At 42.0% G+C, this 18,973-nt stretch overlaps 2 non-coding genes across 2 annotated transcripts; one reads left to right on the top strand and one right to left on the bottom strand.

Moving 5' to 3' along the window:
• Positions 1-18,103: 18,103 nt before the first annotated feature.
• Positions 18,104-18,178, bottom strand: Trnas-cga. Its single transcript has one exon. It is a non-coding gene; the product is annotated as a tRNA-Ser (tRNA).
• A 445-nt stretch (positions 18,179-18,623) lies between these two features.
• Trnas-cga lies at positions 18,624-18,698 on the top strand. The gene has a single exon. It is a non-coding gene; the product is annotated as a tRNA-Ser (tRNA).
• The last annotated feature ends 275 nt before the right edge of the window (positions 18,699-18,973 follow it).

The following is an 18,973-nucleotide window of genomic DNA, read 5'->3' as shown; positions in this document are numbered from 1 at the left end:
TACGGTCGCAGGTTCGAATCCTGCCTCCGGCATGGATAGGTGTGATGTCCTTAGGTTAGTTAGGTTTAAGTAGTTCTACGTTCTAGGGGACTGATGACCTCAGCAGTGAAGTCCCATAGTGCTCAGAGCCATTTGAACCATTTGAACCTTACGAAGAATTTTGTCAAGGGGATGGGCAAAAATTCTAATGGTTTCATGTATCTACGTGAAGTATTTCCTGAATTAAGTGACGCCAAATTGAAAGAGGGGATTTTTATTTGGCCACAAATTAGGAAGCTAATACATGATAAGAACTTCGAAGAAAACTTAAGTCAGTTAGAACTTGAAGCCTGGCGTGCTTTTAAGAATGTCGTTGAAGGTTTCCTAGGGAATACAAGAGCAGAAAACAGGGACATATTAGTGGGAACTTTTTTAGAGAACTATAAAAATGTTGGATGCAGTATGTCACTAAAAATGCACTTCCTTCATTCACATTTAGATTTGTTCCCTACCAATTTGGGAGCGGTTGGTGACGAACACAGAAAATGGATACATCAGGATACTTTGCGAATGGAGAGCCGCTATAAAGGTAGATGGAACCCCTCAATGTTAAGTGACTACTGTTGGTTTATGAAGCGTGAAGGATATATATCCCAGAGAAGGAAGCTGCCATCAAAAAGACTCAACCCTCCACCATCAACATCATAGTCGAGCAAATGAATGTTGCGATTTTTCTTAGAAAAATGTACATTAGGCGCAGAACACTAGAGTAAGATAGTTTTAAGGCATTAAGTATGTTATATATCATCTAAATTTAGTGTAGACCACCCTAGTCCCTGGTTTTAGATATAGGCATTTAAAAAACTCCGTAATAAAAAATGGAGGGAGATGGCGAAAATCTAACTGCATTTGCAGATTTGGCTAGTCCAAATTAGTTAGGTCCATCATGCTTTATCACTGTACCTGAAAAAAAGTTTTTTTGTTGTTGTTGTATAGTGCAACCATTTCTCGCTATGTAGGCAGGCGCCAACAAAAAATTTTCACACTCTGAGTAGAAAGATGGTGATTGAAATTTCGTGAAAAGATTCTGCCACAACGAGAAACTCCTTTGTTTTAATGATTGCCATACGAATTCGCGTATCGGTGGCTCTGTCTTCCGTATTTCGAGATTATACAGAACGAGCTGCCCTTCTTTCAACTTTTTCAAAAATGGTTCAAATGGCTCTGAGCACTATGGGACTCAACTGCTGTGGTCATAAGTCCCCTAGAACTTAGAACTACTTAAACCTAACTAACCTAAGGACAGCACACAACACCCAGCCATCACGAGGCAGAGAAAATCCCTGACCCCGCCGGGAATCGAACCCGGGAACCCGGGCGTGGGAAGCGAGAACGCTACCGCACGACCACGAGATGCGGGCTCAATTTTTTCGATGTTCCGTCAATCCTATTTCATGCGGATCGCACACTACACGACAATACTCCAGAAGAGGACGAGCAAGACTAGTGTAAACAGTCTCTTTAGTTGCCCTGTTTTATTTTCTAAGCGTTCTACTAATAAATCGTAGTCTTTGGTTTGCTTTTTCCACGACATCGTGATCGTTCCAGTTTAAGTTATTCGTACTTTTAATCGGTATCTGTTTGAATTTACAGCCTTTAGATTTGTGATTTATCGTTTAACTTAAATTCAGATATCTTGTTTAAATTTGAGCCATCTACAGTCTTACATCTGTTGGTTGATTACTGAGAATCTGAGCTTCATTTACGGAGCATGCTGTATGGAAGAGTGCATTGCGATTTATTGTGGAATACTATTCGAGTATGTGGGACACATACCAAGATGAAATTGCAGGGAAGACTGCAAGTGCAAAGGAGTGGATAGTTTGGATGGTTACCAGTTGTAGGTGTGTTTGTGAGTGCTTTTCAGAAATCTTGACTGATTTAATCTTGCACGCAGATACCGTGGATCATCTCGCAAATAAATTAGTTATGATTTCTCATGAGCGTGTTTCGGGTTTGACTGTACCTCTGTTGTCTCCAAAAATATTACATCCATCACACTGTTTGCAGTTATCAACAATGTAGCACAGGAAACAAAAAAAAGATATTTGTAAGAACTTCTAGAGAAATCAAGAGACAACGCTTGATACAACTCTGGCCTGGTTGTGCCAGCTTCCCAGAAACGAGATACCTGCTAAAAAGAGAACGAAATATTTCGAAGTACACATCTGACACACAGCTCTTCCATTATCCATCAGATGCAAGAGATTATTAACCGATAGAAGAGTAGTTATAACAATACCCATGTAGGCTTTGAATTTCGTTCGTGTTTCGTCGAAATCGATAAGCTACTATCTGCACAGAGACGGTTGTTAATGCAAAGAAGATAGTTAGTTCTTCTAGTTATCGGTAAGAAAATGGTTCAAATGGCTCTGAGCACTATGGGACTTAACAGCTGAGGTCATCAGTCCCGTAGAACTTAGAACTACTTAAGCCTAAGTGACCTAAGGACATCACACACATCCATGCCCGAGGCAAGATTCGAACCTGCGACCGTAGCGGTCGCTCGGTTCCAGACTGAAGATTTTCTCTGCCTCGTGATGACTGGGTGTTGTGTGATGTCCTTAGGTTAGTTAGGTTTAAGTAGTTCTAAGTTCTAGGGGACTGATGACCATAGATGTTAAGTCCCATAGTGCTCAGAGCCATCTGAACCATTTTGAACCAGACTGAAGCGCATAAAACCGCTCGGCCACACCGGTCGGCTATCGGTAACGAATTTACCAAGAACCAAAGGATATTCAAAAACAAAATACCTCACAAACACGATGCCCCTTTTGTGTAAATCACCAAACTCAGAGCCTGAATGAAGTAATCAGTGCTACTGTTGTTCGAAACTAGTGTACTTTCGCCTTGAAAATAAATTAATCACTGCATTTATATTTCAGGTATCGCAAAGTGGATATAGTAATCCATTATCGGCAAGGAGAAAACGCATCACTTTAGTAAGAAATCACGTCAATATAACAGCATAAAGTAACGATACCAGCTCTTCTCTTCAGCAGTCCTCGTGAGAAGCACTACGGCCACCAGAGTGGATTAGTGTCATTCGTGTTTGGTGTTGTTACCAGTTCTGGTTGATTATATAAGAGGCGTGAACAGCGCCAGATGCTGAGTGATCGCTGTTGGGGCATTTGGATGTGACAGTTGCCCGATGTTGGGCTGAATAGGAACGTGAGAGCATGGATGCATGTTACTAAGGTTCCGGTCCATCACGCCTGACCACCGCATTGAACAATCGCCATATTGTGCACCAAGCACATCGTAACGTCTTCACGTCTGTGCCGTCATCCTCCGGTAGCTGAGTACTCAGCGTGACAGAATGTCAGTCCTAAGGGCCCGGGTTCGATTCAGAACTGGGTCGAAGATCTTCTCCGCTCAGGGACTGGGTGTTATGTTGTCCTAATCATCATCCTTTCATCCCCATCGACGTGCAAGTCGCGACGTGCAAGTGGCGTAAAATCGAAAGACTTGCACCCGGCTAACGGCCTACCCGACGGGAGGCGCTAGTCACACGACACGTCTGTGCCTGCCATCCGAGAACAAGTAATGGACTTCCTGCAGCACCCTGTGTCGTCCAGCACCGTTGGTCGAAAACTAGCTGCGTCTGGAGTGATGTGACGGGAAGCGTGGGCTGCTGATGAATGCCGTCGCACTGTGTTCGCGGTTCTGTACTATCCCGGCTGTTCATCATTTGTGAATATGGCGGTGATCTTGGGAGAGCTCTCATTCTTCCAGTGTTTTTGGAGAGACAACCGTGTTACTCCTCACTTCATGGCGTGGGCGGTCATCGGTATGACTTCAGGTCATGACAGGCAGTAATTGAGAGAACTGACAGTACAACGAAACATCACGGCCACTCTGCGTCCTCATGTGTTACCTGTCACGTGACAGTATCATGGTGCGATGTTTCAACATGACAACGCTCGTCCACACGTGAAACGTATCTGTATGAACTCCTGGCGTAATACTGAGGTAGTCACTCACGTAGCCAGCAAGATCCCTGGACTTGTCCCCGATAGAACATTTGTTAGAACATCTCGGACGTCAATTTTGTCCCACAGCCAGTTTCCAGGATGTCAACGACCAGTTACAACGATTGTCATCCATCTTGACTCAGGAGGAGGATACAGTGGCTTTATGACGCCCTTCCCAGCCGAATCAGTGGATGCATCCAAGACAGAGGGGGTGCAGCGTTGTACTCATACGTGGGCTCATACTACCAAGTTCTTTGCAAATTTTATTTGATTTTGTAATCACTGAGATAACAGCACCCACCCTTTCTCAACCTGTGCTCTTTCGTTTCTTCCTCCCTTTCTGGCTGCTTCACTTTTTTCATGTACTGTGGTTATAACCATCGAATATTAATTTGTCATCAGGTCTATTCTTAACATATTTGCCCAGAGTGTAGTCTTGTACGGAAACGAAACGTGGGGGGTAACTACTTAACACAAGAAAAGAAGCTTTTGAAATTTAAAGCTACAGGAGAACGCCGAAGAACGGATGGATAAATCGGAAAAGAAATGAAGAGGTACCGAATCGATTCCAGAACAGAACATTTTCTCACAGTTTGACTGAAAGCAGGGATCGATTGATTGGGCACATCCTGAGGCATCAAGGGATCATCAGATTGGTTATAAAGGTAAAAGTGGGTGGGAGAGGGGGGGGGAGGTTAAAACTGTAGAGGGAGATCAAGGCTTGATTACAGTAAACACGTTCACACGGAAGCATGTTGCTGCAATTACTCATATGAAGGCTCTTGCAAATCATAGACGAGAGTGGAGAACCGCATGAAACCAATCTTTGGACTGGAAACCACAACAAAAAGTATTAGTTTCGTCACTGGGACCGTACTAAGAGTTGTAAGCGACTAATCGCATGGACGACATCGGTGACACCTAATCTGTCAACCTACAGTAGCTTAAGCTTACTAGTCTGCGCGTGGCAGTAGTGATAGAAGGGGGGGGGGGGGGGGTAGACAAAATAGCTCGCGACACTTTTAAGGAAGGAAGATTAGGGCTTTGCGTCTCATCGAGGACAGGGTCATTAGTGAGAGTCTGAAAGGACTAGGCTACTTTGTCGCCAATGTACTGCATTGCATTGCAAACCTATCCACAGTGTTGATGGTGATAGATACTTTAGGCCCGTCAGTCCCTTTGGAGCTCATCGAGAGTATTGGGCTGTGTACCGGCATCGAGTTTCACACTCTTCCTTCTCTCGTCATCATACGACACAAGCAATGCGCTGAACTCGATCACAATCACCTGTACTCAGCATGTATCCTTAACGGCACAAAACTCACAATTCGGGAAGTAAAGGCGCCATTGAGTGCGAAACGAGACAGAAGTTTCTGTTCCTCATATCCTCCTAACCACACAGTAATTTCAAAATTTGTTATATAAATTAGGTGTAGTGAAGGTCAGTGGGCATTGTGTCAGGCTCGACTTCATCTAGTCCAGCTGGGCTCTTGGTTAGATGATGTCGTAAGGTGCACTTACCTTCACATCACAAAACAGATACATAAAGTACTTTAAAATTATGGATATCATTGTAAAATTCTGTTATCTGCCAGACGATGACGTGCGGTAGAAAAGCGTTGCATAACAATAAAGATTTTTAGCAGTGTGATGGCTACACGTTAACTGAGGTTACAAGTTTGTGTGACCTCCACTGGGGCGCCACCGTGATGCCGAAAAACCTGAACTGCCCAACACTAGGGTAGTCGCCGTCTTTTCCGCCAAAGCCTGCTTAAAAACTTAAAAGATTCACAATTGATTATGGAGTGGACAGGGAAGGAACGCTGATCCACGGTTCACTCAGAAGAAGCCTCTGCCATGCACTTACAATCGTTTGCACCGAACACACACAGATGTAGACAGTCTCGCTTGGTGCAACATCCACCTATAGCGCAAATGTCAGTCGAGAAGCAAGGCTAAGTAGCGATACGTACGGCTGTATTCCTCCGCCAGAGCTGGGACAGTGGCTAGGGAGCTGGAGCGGCGCTGGAGAGGCTGCCTGGACTGTGTGCCAGCGAGTCGCCGACTGACGACAAGAGGCATAACAACCGACGGTTATTGAGTTCCCGGAGCAAGTGCCTTCAGTGAGCCCCCACTCCAACTCCTCCGCGACTCCCCCTTTTCCCACCTCACCAAAACATGGCTCATACCTTGCTTCTCACACCCCCTCCTTTCACCACATTACGTCATCGCCCTGGCAGCGTTCCTCCCAATTGGATTAAAAGGTAAAGTAAGTGCGAGAAACCTACTTCACATTTCATCCTTTGGTAAAATGAAATATTACCTTAATTTTTGTTTCTGATTCTCTGATATATCTATATCCACACATATATTCTGCAAGCCACTGTGAAGTGCATGTCAGAGGGTACTAACATGGTATACGGTTTTCTTCCTGTTTCAGTCGTCTATGGAACGCTCTGTAAGAGTGAGCTTTAACTCTCTAATCTTGTCTTCACTACCCCTACGGGAGCGACACCTAGGGTCATGAACGTTATCACCAGATTCTTCATTTGAAGCTCTGTAAGTGAGCAGGATAATTGGGCCTGTACTGAAGGGTCTCCCAATTCAGGTTTTTCAACATTTCCGTGACGTTTTCCCTTGACTCAAACAAACCGAAGCCTTCCACCTGCATTACCAATGATTACGCCTATGTGATCATTCTGTATTGGTACAATGCGTTACTCGCAGGCCTCTGTATGAGTTGTGACTAGGGTTCCCAGATTAAATTTGCAAAAATTACCAAATACAGCCTGATGAAAGGATTTGCTGAACGAAGGGCTGATGGTGGCTGCAATATAATAGTAAACATTAAAATTTATATTTCTTATTGCCAGTTACAGATTTCAACGAATTTCTGTTACATATCATTTTTTGGTTAATGTCGTTGCTTGTTGTAAAATCCAAATTACAGCCTCATCGACAATGCATTTGTTTTTAGCGTCAGACTATGAAAGCTTCACATGACTGAAGACTCTTTCCACATAGGTATTGTTGCTTGGAAGCATCATTATCCTTTTTATTATTTGTGTTAGGCGTTTCTTCTCCGCTCGAAAACGTTTCCCACGAAAACAAGTTTGCGCACGTAGAAGCTGGACTTCGTTATTGTTCCAAAGTTTTATTTAGCATTCGAATCTCTTAGTATTAACTATCTCTATAAATGTCTTCTTCAATGCCCGCCACATTTGGCGCTTGTACATGTTTTCCGTATGTAGGAGTTATTTTCCTGTATCCACGTACTGAAAATCGTAAAAGGTGAGTTTTAGCAGTTAAACCACTTTTTATGATAATCTTCGGCTCCTTGGGAGTCTGCGAGAGCTTCATTCTTGAATTTATTTCACTCAGCCTCATTTAGTTTTAACATTTCTTTATTAGCTTTTTCTTTTTATATGATTCAATATCCTCTTCTAACATGACCATAATATTACAAATTCCTACATGATTTATGTATTTGGATTCCAGAACTTTAACTCGTTTTTGAAATAAATGTAATGAATGATGTACAAAAGAAATGTAGTTGCAGCAGTAGAATGGAGAGAAAGGAAGAGACGGATAACGACTAATCAAGGTCGCGAATGCAGTGCGCGCCGGTTGGCAGCTGCTAACCAGTTGTTTGTCGACCTCAATTTGCGATTCAATAACTATATTAGTGATATGAATGGAATTCTAAATATACGAAACAATCATGCTACTGTACCGAACACCGGACACTTGGCTGAAATAACGAACACTTCTGTAAGAAACCGACTACCTGGCAACCCAGGCTGTAACTCATTGATGTGATCATAGGACACTACCTTTTTTTCTGTTTTGTGAACATTTAAAAAAAATTAAGTATGAATAATAACACCTACACCTTCAGTAATAATTTTTGTCGTGTTTTATCGAATCACACGATGTATTTCGAATCCTGTGGGTCCACCAAAAGGCGAAAATCGTTTCAGTACATTACTTACAGTACTTATGCTCTTGAATGAGGTGAGGTGAAATGTGTGTTCCTGTTGTGAGAGGATTACATGTTACATTTCGAAATTCGTGGATCAAATAACAGGAAACATGGTGAGAGCAGTGAAAAACTTACTGAAAAGTCCTCGAAGAACATTTTTAACGTTGTAATGTCAGCAGAAGTTGATTGATCCATTCTGTAATTGCCTTTGCCTGAAAAAATTCGAGGTACGACCGGGACCTTTCGGTACGCGCCTTACCGCTATACTACAGGCTCCATTCTCAGGATAGTTCAAGCGCCCAAACACTTAACTGCAAGCCAGACATATATGTGGAAGCATTTTGTGCAAGTATGAACAAATTCCCTCAGCTCCACACAGTCCAGGCATGCTTGTACAAGCATCAGTTTTGTGCTTTGGGTGGGTGAAGCTTGGACGACGATGACGATTTGCTATTTTTGGGCGGCCTTACTATGATTGATAAAAAAAGGAAAAGAAGGAGAAAACAAGTGTGGTATAACGATGGTTAATAAAAACAGATACTTATTCCCACAATACGTTACTCTGTGGAATGAAGATTTATACATATAATTGGTATAATTATTTCAGTAATAATGGAGTAAAGTATTTGAACTGCATATTGATCGAAAAACTATTGATTAAAAACCAGTGCACGATCATGAAAGAACAAAACCACACAGAGGACTGGTAGCACTATTTGAAGACTCGTAAGGCGAAGGGGTTTCGAAGCCTGAAACATGCTTCTATACACATCTTAATATTCGAGTGTTGACTTCTGTACCTCGTCTCTTCCTACCCTAAATTAACAATTATCTTGCAATTGTCCCCTCCCCCTGTAGTTCGTTCTGTGAAAGTTTATCTTTTTACTAACAACCTGTCTGCCAATGAGGCGGCGAACTGCTTTGTATTTTATTGTCGTAATTACAGTTAGCACTGTGATACTGTAGTCTTTAGTAGTGTAAAGTAATTTCACTGTATTGCACATCAATGAAGATACACATTTCTGACTTCATCCCAGTATGAACCACACGGGCCCCATTTAGGCGCAGGTTATCTAGACATAAAAAAAAGAAAAATGAAAAGTGTCTTTATTTAACTGTGGTATGGCTCGAGTAATAGTCGTACAATACATAGATCTATTTATTTTTATGGATTTATTTGGCTGTATTTCTTCACTGGGCAGCAGACAGAATTAAGTCAGCATTTGTTCAACCCTCAAACCGCTCGCTGCCTCGCAGCAACTTCCCAGGCCGTGCCGGCGAACTCCTCATTATATTTGAGCCTGCGAAATCGCTGTTAAGATTTTTAAAAGAATACGTAACAAAACTTTGGGAATTTGAAGTGAGTTCGATTTCACGAGAAGTCGATTCCTTTCATACCTCATTTCATCGAATCCGGAACCCACAAAATCTTTTAGTTCCTGTCGCCGGACGTGGATTCTTGAGCTCTTGAAGATGAGAAAAAGTTTTTTCACTAGACCTTGACGGTCCAGATGTTTGTTATGAAGCTGATTTATGTGAAGTAAAAGCTTTTTCCGTACATTCACTGGCCTTGTATTGAGTGTGAAGAGGAACTAAGAGCAGAAATCATTGTAGAACGACTGGAAAATCGAAAAACGTGTTCCATCTGTGATCCAAAAAAGGAGAGGGAGACTCCTTATGTTTGCCATTATTGCAAGAGGCCAATTTTCCTTGAATACTCTACAAAAATTGGAGCTAGTGCAATGAAAACTTCTGAGAAGCAAACAAGAAGGCAAAAAATTAATGGTGTAATTTTTATTTTTTGAAATGTTTCACGGGAGTTCATTATGTCTATAAGCAGCTATAAAAACGAGGCTGTGAGATAACCAATAAAAAGCACAGCAAAAAGTAAATTTAATGTGCAGGGTATTTGAGTTTTTATAGCATCAGCAATATACTGTTATGTTACGAGCATGTTGTGCAGTTTTCTGTTTGAAGGTTTTTTTTTGTTATTATTATTATTTATTTTATGACCTTCATTGGACCACTCTAGTCATAAATACAAAGTTGTAAACAAGTTTAGGTAATATAATTATTAGAGTCTATTCTTATATGAAGGGTGTTTTGCTCTTCTGTCTGCCCAATATTTCTTCATTCTTTCAGATATTTTCTTTCTTTCTCCATCTGAGACCCCTCTTTCTGTACTCCTTTTATTGATTTTCATTTGTAGTCTGGTTTGCTGGTCTTGCAGTATTCTGGTTTTCTCTGTCTTGTTTTTTAGGTCATCTACTGTAATTCGGAGTTCTTTTATATCTTCCTTAATTTCTATGATCCATTTAATGTCGCTCTTGCTATTCCACAATTTTTGTATTATTTTTTTACTAATTCTATTTTCTGGAGTTCTCATCAGATGTACAAAGAATGAGATGCGTTTCTTCCTGATCGTGCCCACGACTGGTTCTATTTTCTTATATACTGTTTCATTTGATGCTATTCTCCAATGTCCATTTATTTTATACTGTTTATTTATACATGTCCTAATTATTCTTCAGTATTCTGACAATTTCTGCTGTATTAGTTGTTTTGAAGACAGTTTCAGCTGCACACGTTATATCTGGTTGTGTAACTGTTTTATAGTGTTTTAATTTTGCATCTATAGATAGGCTTTTTTTGTTGTATGTAGTTCTGGTAATGTAATTTGCGTAGTTCAGTTTTTTTATTCTATTCTGCCATTATGGCTTCTCATTTCTGTTTAAAAGAATTTCTTTCATTAAAATAAACTTTAAAATTCATTTGAATATATTTTTGTACGGTTCTAATGTAACCCTATACATAAACAACACTATTGTTTCACCGAAATTGCTGAATATAATTTCTAGGACTTTTTAAATGCAGCCTTGTCAGACCGCACCTAGGGCAGAATGTGACCAAAAAGACCTGGGAAGCTAAGGGTCTGTCAAGCGTCGAGCAGCTGGTTAGATTAGATTAGATTAATACTAGTTCCATGGATCATGAATACGATATTTCGTAATGATGTGGAACGAGTCAAATTTTCCAATACATGAAATAATTTAGTTAATTTAACAACATAATTAAGTTAATATAACAATGTTTTTTATTTTTGTTTTTTTTAAATTTTTTACAATTTTTTGTTTTTCTCTTTTTTTCTTAATTTATATCTAAAAATTCCTCTATGGAGTAGAAGGAGTTGTCATTCAGAAATTCTTTTAATTTCTTCTTAAATGCTTGTTGGTTATCTGTCAGACGTTTGATACTATTTGGTAAGTGACCAAAGACTTTAGTGGCAGTATAATTTACCCCTTTCTGTGCCAAAGTTAGATTTAGTCTTGAGTAGTGAAGATCACCCTTTCTCCTAGTATTGTAGTTATGCACACTGCTATTACTTTTGAATTGGGTTCGGTTGTTAATAACAAATTTCATTAGAGAGTATATATACCGAGAAGCTAATGTGAATATCCCTAGATCCTTAAATAAATGTCTGCAGGATTTTCTTGGGTGGACTCCTGCTATTATTCTGATTACACGCTTTTGTGCAATAAATACTTTATTCCTCAGTGATGAACTACCCCAAAATATGATGCCATATGCAAGCAATGAGTGAAAATAGGCGTAGTAAGCTAATTTACTAAGATGTTTATCACCAAAATTTCCAATGACCCTTATTGCGTAAGTAGCTGAACTCAAACGTTTCAGCAGATCATCAGTGTGTTTCCCCCAATTTAATCTCTCATCAATGGACACACCTAAAAGTTTTGAAAGTTCTACCTTAGCTATATGCTTCTGATTAAGGTCTATATTTATTAATGGCGTCATACCATTTACTGTACGGAACTGTATGTACTGTGTCTTATCAAAATTCAGTGAGAGTCCGTTTACAATAGGGTGACCAAATTATTTTCGATGAAAACCGGGACACATTCACCCGGGTACCAATGGACACCTCATTCCACATGTACCCAGGTTTCTTAATTTTAAATATTAATGTTTTGTTGATACATTTTGTTAACCCGATTATTATAACTAATAAGAGGATACATAAGATTGATATAATCTAGATTGTCTGTATAATTAATGACACATTTATTTTTCTCAAGATCAAACATTTCGATAGTATTCATACAAAACCTTGAAATTTCGTCAGATGTTTCATTAGGTAGGGAACTCACCTTCAAAAGTTTGGTCTGAATTCCCTGATTAATATCGAAAAACTAAACAACAAACGGAAATATTTTAGTGGCCTTATGATTGCTGGCATCAGTGGATATCCCGTAGAAAGAAGACTTTTTGATGTATTCAAGGCTTTCCTTTACACTCTGGGGAGCAATAACTCCTTTCACTAAGGCCGACACTTTAGTTCTTGCTGAACTTAACTTTTTTTGCAATGGAAGAATCATCAAACATAATGCTGTTAAGCTTATTAGTACAATCACTAGATCTATAAGTTTGTGGTGATGTTTTACCGTGTCGTAGGCTAGTGTAAGCTCGGCTGCTCGAACTTTCGACTCTTCACTTGACTGATGTTTCACAAAATAATTTTGTAGAGTTTTACTGCAGCTCGTTGCACTGTATCTGTTAATGTGTTTCTTTGACCTGATGTGATCAACTATGTCGGAACGTCCACCATGACTTATACTAATAAAACAGTTACATACGGAACACTCTGCTTCGTAATCAAAATGACCTTTCTTGATGAAATTCCAATCCTTGGAATAACAGTCACTGAACTTGCAGGCACGTTTTGGCATTGCGTTTGACAGTACTGCAGCAATAATACCACTAATATGAGAAAAAACTATTGCAGTTTGTCTGACAAAACATCAACTACTACACTGTTCTGACAATGAGTGTGTGAGTAAGTGGCACGACAATCGGACGGTTTCATAGCTCTGTTACAATAATACAACTTACTACTTGTTGGCCAAAGTACCGCTCAAAGTAAATTATTGCCTGAGTGTATAAATACTGATACGTGATTACTAGTATGGGACAATGGAGGTTTTAGACAAATAAGCTAATATATATTAATTTCTTGTGTTGTATTTCCTTTAATATAGAGAAATCCCAAAAATTTGAGAAAGTTTCACAAAATGTATCTAAAAACTGAATTCCGGGACTTTTGAGCGTCCCGAAACAAATTTTCGGGACACCGGAATACAGGGATGAAAACCGGGACAATCCCGGTTTTCCGGGACGTTTGGTCACTCTAGTTTACAAGGAACCACTTGGTAATTTTCTGAAAGACATTATTGACAATTTCATCAGTTAATTCTTGTTTGTCAGGTGTGATTACTATACTTGTATCATCAGCAAAGAGAACTAACTCTGCCTCTTCATGAATATAGAATGGCAAGTCATTAATATACACTAAGAACAACAAAGGACCCAAGACCGACCCTTGTGGAACCCCATTCTTGATAGTTCGCCAGTTTGAGGAATGTGCTGACTGAATGATTGCGCAAAATTAGGCGGCAGAGTACAGACTTGGAAGCACGTCGGATGGTGCAGGCCGCCTCCCTGCGGCAGCTACGGTATAACGAGGCTGGCTGGGGGTCGGGTGGCCGTTCGCTCGCTCGCTGCTAGCTTCGCCCCTCCCGCCGTCCCGTTGTTTCCTGGTCCCGGCAGGTCCCGACCAGCCCGCAGCCTGCAGCGTCCTGCGGGACGCGTTCGCCAGCCCAGCCCAGCCCGGCTCTGGTCCCGCGACCGTCCTTGCGCGACCTTGACCCGCCGGCAGCGCTCTCACATTCCCGACGCCCGCAAGTCTGGGACTCGTCCCTGCCTGCCGGTTCCGGCTGAGGGACTGCGCGGCTGCGTCCAGCTGCCACTCCCGCCGAGGACACCCTGCTCTTTCTGCGCGACACGCTAACCACAGCCGTATTCAGGCCCTTATTACGCTGCAACAGGTCTCCGGAAAAGATCTCTCTTCGACCAAACTACTTCACTAGAGCTGTTACACTATCGCAAAACGTTTTGTCATAGTTGCTCGGGAATGTACAGTGAGTCCAAAAAGTATTCGTTTAGTTGTAATTCTTTTTTAAAAAAATTAACAAGGGAACCTCCCCATCGTACCCCCTGCTCGTAATAATAGACGGCAAATCATCGAGCAAAACTGAAGTGATATCAGGTGTTCCCCAGGGAAGCGTCCTGGGACGTCTGCTGTTCCTGATCTATACAGGTTGAGTCACCTAACGTTACCGCTGGATGTATTTCGTAAACCACATCAAATACTGACGAACCGATTCCACAGACCGAACGTGAGGAGAGGGGCTACTGTAATTGTTTAATACAAACCATACAAAAATGCATGGAAGTATGTTTTTTAACACAAACCTACGTTTTTTTAAATGGAACACCGTTAGTTTTGCTAGCACATCTGAACATATAAACAAATACGTAATCAGTTCCGTTTGTTGCATTGTAAAATGTTAATTACATCCGGAGATATTGTAACCTAAAGTTGACGCTTGAGTACCACTCCTCCGCTGTTCGATCGTGTGTATCGGAGAGTACCGAATTACGTAGGGATCCAAAGAGAACAGTGATGGACCTTAGGTACAGAAGAGACTGGAACAGCACATTACGTCCACGTGCTAACACCTTTTTATTGGTATTTTTTACTGACGCACATGTACATTGCAGTGAGGGGTAAGGTACACGTACACACGTTTTTTTCCGTTTTCAATTACGCAGTGGAATAGAGTGTGTCCCGACATGTCAGCCCAATAGATGTTCAATGTGGAGGCCATCATTTGCTGCACACAATTGCAACCTCTGGCGTAATGAATGTCGTACACGCCGCAGTACATCTGGTGTAATGTCGCCGCAGGCAGCCACAATACGTTGTTTCATATCCTCTGGGGTTGTACCCCACAGAAAGAAGTCCAGAGGTGTAAGATCAGGAGAACGGGCTGGCCGATTTATGCGTCCTCCACGCCCTATGAAACGCCCGTCGAACATCCTGTCAAGGGTCAGCCTAGTGTTAATTGCGGAATGTGCAGGTGCACCATCATGCTGATACCACATACGTCGACGCGTTTCCAGTGGGACATTTTCGAGCAACGTTGGCAGATCATTCTGTAGAAACGCGATGTATGTTGCAGTGCTCTCCGATACACACGATCGAACAGCGGAGGAGTGGTACTCAAGCGTCAACTTTAGGTTACAATATCTCCGGATGTAATTAACATTTTACAATACAACAATCGGCACTGATTACGTATTTGTTTATATGTTCAGATGTGCTAACAAAACTAACGGGGTTCCATTAAAAAAAAACGTAGGTTTGTGTTAAAAAACATACTTCCGTGCATTTTTGTATGGTTAGTATTAAACAATTACAGTAGCCCCTCTCCTCACGTTCGGTCTGTGGGATCGGTTCGTCAGTATTTGATGTTGTTTACGAAATATATCCAGCGGTAACGTTAGGTGACTCACCCTGTATAAATGACCTCGGTGACAATCTGAGCAGTTCTCTTAGGTTGTTCGCAGATGATGCTGTAATTTACCGTCTAGTAAGGTCGCCCGAAGACCAGTATCAGTTGCAAAGCGATTTAGAAAAGATTGCTGTATGGTGTGGCAGGTGGCAGTTGATGCCAAATAACGAAAAGTGTGAGGTCATCCACATGAGTTCCAAAAGAAATCCGTTGGAATTCGATCACTCGATAAATAGTACAATTCTCAAGGCTGTCAATTCAACTAAGTACCTGGGTGTTAAAATTACGAACAACTTCAGTTGGAAAGACCACATAGATAATATTGTGGGCAAAGCGAGCCAAAGGTTGCGTTTCATTGGCAGGACACTTAGAAGATGCAACAAGTCCACTAAAGAGACAGCTTACACTGCACTCGTTCGTCCTCTGTTAGAATATTGCTGCGTGGTGTGGGATCCTTACCAGGTGGGATTGACGGAGGAAATCGAAAGGGTGCAAAAAAGGGCAGCTCGTTTTGTATTATCACGTAATAGGGGAGAGAGTGTGGCAGATATGATACGCGAGTTGGGATGGAAGTCATTAAAGCAAAGACGTTTTTCGTCGCGGCGAGATCTATTTACGAAATTTCAGTCACCAACTTTCTCTTCCGAAAGCGAAAATATTTTGTTGAGCCCAAGCTACATAGGTAGGAATGATCATCAAAATAAAATAAGAGAAATCAGAGCTCGAACAGAAAGGTTTAGGTGTTCGTTTTTCCCGCGCGCTGTTCGGGAGTGGAATGGTAGAGAGATAGTATGATTGTGGTTCGATGAACCCTCTGCCAAGCACTTAAATGTGAATTGCAGAGTAGTCATGTAGGTGTAGATGTAGTTATAAGTTGGCACAGTGGATAGGCCTTGAAAAACTGAACGCAGATCAATCGAGAAAACAGGAAGAAGTTGTGTGGAACTATGAAAAAAATAAGCAAAATATACAAACTGAGTAGTCCATGTGCAAGATAGGCAACATCAAGGAGAGTGTGCGCTCAGGAGCGTCGTGGTCCCGTGGTTATCGTGAGCAGCTGCTGGACGAGAGGTTCTTGGTTCAAGTCTTCCCTCGAGTGAGGTTACTATGTTAGTACTGGGATGTTATTCAAGATCAAATATGACACGTTAACACTACAGTTCCGGAACGGTGGCCTCAACCTCACAAACGTGCGAAACAAAGCTCTGGCGCTTTACATGCGAGCGATGATACGAAATTGGCAACAACGCAAGCATACCATAACGTTATCTCTGATAGAAGTACTTGTTCCGCCTTCGTACGAACCCCCTATTGCGGTGGGCAATATTTCGCCATCTCTTGCACACATTGCCTCATTTCTTGTTGATTACATTTGCGTTCGTCTGAAAGTACCTTCGACGAGAATACCCACGACTCGGGAGATCTATAGGTGCTTGATGGATAACCATGGCCGCAACATAATGGAATTCAAATACCCGTCGAGAACGTGGAACCACATTTGGTGTGCAGTGCATACCCCATTACTGTCAACAGCAGTGAGATCGATGTGGTATATTCTCATAAACCGTAAACTTGTGATCAGGAGTCGATTACATACAATTCATATGGTCGATTCTCCTCTTTGCACAAACTGTGGACTGTTAGCAACGGAAGAACATGGTTTAGTGTGTGGCGCAGCGAGGGACGTCTGGATGCTGACGCGTCGAATACTGGCCTTCCTTCGGCGCACTAACTGCTCAGCAATCACATCGGATGTACTTTTTCTACCGGACAAGACCTTTTTTCCCAAACAGAAGACGTATGCGGTCAATTGGATTGCTGGACATGCGACGAAATATTTGTATTCGTACGATATTAAGTCCGTGATGGATTACTGGATGTATTTACAAGAACAACACGAGCTCATACGGAGTCATACGAAATACAGCACTTACTTTTCCAATTTTTTAGGAAGTGTTTTTCACAATCCGCCCTACAGCTGGGGTGTCCCAGAAATGAGAAGACACCTGCAGTAGAACGACTAGAGACAGTACTGCGCGCTTCAATTCTATTGGCATATAGCACACTAAGAAGAAAACCGGCCCCTACCTGTTGGCGCCAGTTATGACTGGATTATGTTAACGTGAAAAAAAAAACAGAAGAAAACAAAAAAAAACACATACACACCCCCAAAGATGGTCAACACCGAAACCGTCTCAGATAATGGTCTTTCGAATGGTCGACGAAGGAGAAATACATGCCACCCACAATGGCAGAAATGGCCAAGATTATATGGCTTTCTGCCAGATTTATGATGCGACACCGCGTGCTGCAGGGATTGTGATGCAGGTGATAACTTCAATTTCACTCCCGCCCGTGACTAGGATTGTCATTTACTTTATTCATGTTACAAAAAACAAAGAAAAAAAGAGGGCGGCCTTTACTTTGATTTTATGGTTTCCAAATTGTTTTTGCTGTCTCGATAAATAAAAAATAAAACAAAAAAGAAAAAAGTGAAAAGTTTGATCTTTTATTTTCAGACAATTATTATCTGTCCGTCCGTCCGTCCGATGCGAGGTAACTGCGCCGTAGTATGGGGACGCTACAGCTAAACAAACATCGAAACACACGACGCACATGCCGTCACCAGTGCCGTATAGAATACATCAGATGTGAAACTTCCTGGCAGATTAAAACTGTGCGCCCGACCGAGACTCGAACTCGGGACCTTTGCCTTTCGCGGGCAAGTGCTCTACCAACTGAGCTACCGAAGCACGACTCACGCTTGGTACTCACAGCTTTACTTCTGCCAGTACCTCGTCTCCTACCTTCCAAACTTTACAGAAGCTCTCCTGCTTTGGAAGGTAGGAGACGAGGTACTGGCAGAAGTAAAGCTGTGAGTACCAAGCGTGAGTCGTGCTTGGGTAGCTCAGTTGGTAGAGCACTTGCCCGAGAAAAGCAAAGGTCCCGAGTTCGAGTCTCGGTCGGGCGCACAGTTTTAATCTGCCAGGAAGATTCATATCAGCGCACACTCCGCTGCAGAGTGAAAATCTCATTCTGGAAACATCCCCCAGGCTGTGGCTAAGCCATGTCTCCGCAATATCCTTTCTTTCAGGAGTGCTAGTTCTGCAAGTTTCGCAGGAGAGCTTCAGTAAAGTTTGGAAGGTAGGAGACGAGGTACTGGCAGAAGTAAAGCTGTGAGTACCGAGCATGAGTCGTGCTTCGGTAGCTCAGTTGGTAGAGCACTTGCCCGCGAAAGGCAAAGGTCCCGAGTTCGAGTCTCGGTCGGGCGCACAGTTTTAATCTGCCAGGAAGATTCATATCAGCGCACACTCCGCTGCAGAGTGAAAATCTCATTCTGGATACATCAGATGTGTTTTACTGAGGAGGAATCGGTTGACCTACGACCTTGCGATCAAATGTTTTCGGTTCCCATTGGAGAGGCACGTCCTTCCGTCTACTAATCGCACGGTTTTCCGGTGCGGTCGCAAAACACAGACACTAAACTTATTACAGTGAACAGAGACGTCAATGAACGAACGGACAGGTCATATCTTTGCGAAAATAAA

Source organism: Schistocerca americana, chromosome 1 (genome assembly GCF_021461395.2).
Source record: "Schistocerca americana isolate TAMUIC-IGC-003095 chromosome 1, iqSchAmer2.1, whole genome shotgun sequence".
NCBI classification, from domain to species: domain Eukaryota; kingdom Metazoa; phylum Arthropoda; class Insecta; order Orthoptera; family Acrididae; genus Schistocerca; species Schistocerca americana.
The sequence above is the reverse complement of the archived record's forward strand: the minus strand, read 5'-3'. Positions and strand labels throughout refer to the sequence as shown.